Raw genomic sequence first — 2833 nt, forward strand, 5'->3', positions numbered from 1 at the left:
GGTATCATGAAACGGTGACAAATTATGATATTTCGGGTTTTACGAAAAATCGGTCAAGGTATGATTTTGGTTTCTCGTATATAATATGTAATGTCTTGTGAAAACTTAGGCTAGACGACCTAGGATAAGTTGGATTGAGAATGTTGATTTTGATTGGTAGTTTAGTTGACAATGTATGTTTGATTTGTTGAGGCATGATAAATTCATTGGTTTTGTGACATGAACATAGTTGATGTGGTAAGGAGGTTGTTGAATGATGACTTTGATGGTGGTAAGTGTAAATGTTAATTATGTATTCTTGGGGTTGAAATTCATGAATTGTGTATTGACAGATCATGGAGTAAATGAGAATTGGTTAGGTATGAGCATGAATTGGTTGGATGAGTATGAGTTGGTATATGTAGAAATATTTTTGTATAATTATTGATGAGTATTGACTTGAAGTATATTAAATTGAGAATCTTAAATGAGTTGAGGAATTGAGAATTGAATAGTTTAAATGGTTGAATGATTGATTAAAGGTTGATAAGCATTTGGAATTGATTATGAGTGTTTTGTAAGTATTTTGGTTGATAGTGGTTTGGTTTGAAAATGAAAATTTGGTAAAAATAGAGGTTGATGTTTTTGAGGAAAAATTTAGTTTTTAGCCGAACTTCAGCGGGCCATAACTTGGCTTCCGGACTCCCAAATTGTTTTAAACTTATTTTATATCAAAAATTGAGTCCGTGAAGTTTACGCCGTTCGAACAACGGATGAAAAATGTTTTAAAACGAGAAAGTTATGCGCATCAAAAATTCGGTATGTAAGGCTGAAATTCTGCAGACTTAGTCATTTTTTACTATTCTGCACTGTATGCATACGCGAACCTCTCCATACGCGAAGGGTCGCCTCTGTCTGGCATGTATGTGTATGCGGGCATGTGTATGCGTACGAATGATAGGCCAAACGCACTCCCACGCGTACGCGTGGCCCACACGTATGTGTGGCCCCTATTTCAACAAACATGAATTTTGTTATTTAAAGCTTAATTTCGAACTTCTAAACCTCTATTTTTACTCCCTAGTATCCTAAACTTAAATTTAATTATAGAAAGGGAGTTGAACATTGAGAGGATAATAACTTGTAAGTGAAGAAAGACTGTAAAGGGGTGATGTAAGTTGAAAAGTTTAACGGAGATGTTATTCTGTAAATAAATGTGGTTCTGGCCCCGGATAGTAGGCAGTGACAATGTCCACTTACTCCGGATATGAGATAGGGAAGAAGAGTATGAAGAAATGAATTTAATTATGGAGTAATAAATGAATGTATGTTTATGATACGTGGATAATAACAAGGATGGTGGTTCGTCCCGCTTGCTCCATGTTAAAGTTTGAGATTTGATAACGATGATGCTTGATTTTAAATTGAATGAATGTATGTTTGATACCCTGGGCAATAGCAAGGATGGTGGTTCTTCCCGCTTGCTCCAGGTCAGTGATTGTGATGCCTGGGTAGTAACAACAGTAGTGGTTATTTCACTTGCTCTAGGTTGAGCTTTTAAACACCCGCCTGGGTAGTAACCGCAGTAGTGGTTATTCCACTGGCTCTGGGTTAAGCGGGTAGTAGTAAGGGGGTTGTAGCTCAAACTCACTTGCTCTGCAATGGGTGTTTTGGTCCATGGTTAGCTACTAGGACGTGTCGAGTTGGCTATATAATCGACAGATGATATCATCAGCCGTAGGACAAGCATGCATCATGTGCACATATTTGATTTGCTTGTTTGTACATTAATTGGGAGTGCCTATGTAAATTAGTATGCCTACTTGTGATAGTTGCTACTTGCATTACCTGTACTCTAATTGTGTGTTGCCTTTGCTTATATTGTTTGTCTGTGCACTGGTGAATTTGGATGGTTGGAGGAGGTAGAAGGTGAATTGTAGAGTTAGAGTTTTATGAGACAGCAAGTAGATTGTAAATTGAGGGATTAAGTTAGGATTGAGTTAGAATCTTAAGAACCTTAGATATCTACCCCCTGCTTATGGTTTCTGTTTTAGTTCCTTAAGTTTTATAATCTAAGTGTCAGTGTTCTAGAATTGCCTCTGACTTTTTCGGGACCTTATTTATTATATATGTGGGCACCTTAACCATACTGAGAACCTCCGATTCTCATCCTATACAATATTGTTGTTTTTCAAATGCAGGTCGAGATGCACCTCGATAAGCGTCTGGAGTTCCCTCTGCAAGTGAAGTCGACTATCCTGGGATTACTGTATTTAGTTTTATGCTTTGTGTGTATATATATATATCCTTGTATTTTGTATTTTGTCCCTCCTAGAGGTTGACTTGGAGAAACATGTGTTTTGTCGTATATTTGAGGTTACTCTTTTGGGTTATATATATGTATATGTATATATTTGCTTTGGTCGGTTCTAACTTTGTGATTCGAGTCAGAAGCCTTGCTATATGTATCTTTAGAATTCTTTTCTCATAGTTATCACTTACGCGAGTGATGCAATTTTCTGTTTAACGCTTTGCTTAACTCTTCTTCACAGGCTTCTAATTAAAATTCCTTTCAACTATATATATATATATATATATACTTTTAGATGTCGTAATATCTTGCCACCTAAATTTTATGACTTTAGTTAAGACTTTGTGGTAGGATGTTACACAATATATGACTATAGTAATTATATGTCGTAATATCTTGCCACCTAAATTTTATGACTTTAGTTAAGACTTTGTGGTAGGATGTTACACAATATATGACTATAGTAATTATATAAGTGTTGTTAAAATTAAAGTCATATTTTTTTATATTTTAATATATTTTTTTAAATTAAAAAAAGTGTTA

The sequence above is a fragment of the Arachis ipaensis genome, chromosome B04, assembly GCF_000816755.2.
Source record: "Arachis ipaensis cultivar K30076 chromosome B04, Araip1.1, whole genome shotgun sequence".
In the NCBI taxonomy this organism is placed as follows: Eukaryota; Viridiplantae; Streptophyta; class Magnoliopsida; order Fabales; family Fabaceae; genus Arachis; species Arachis ipaensis.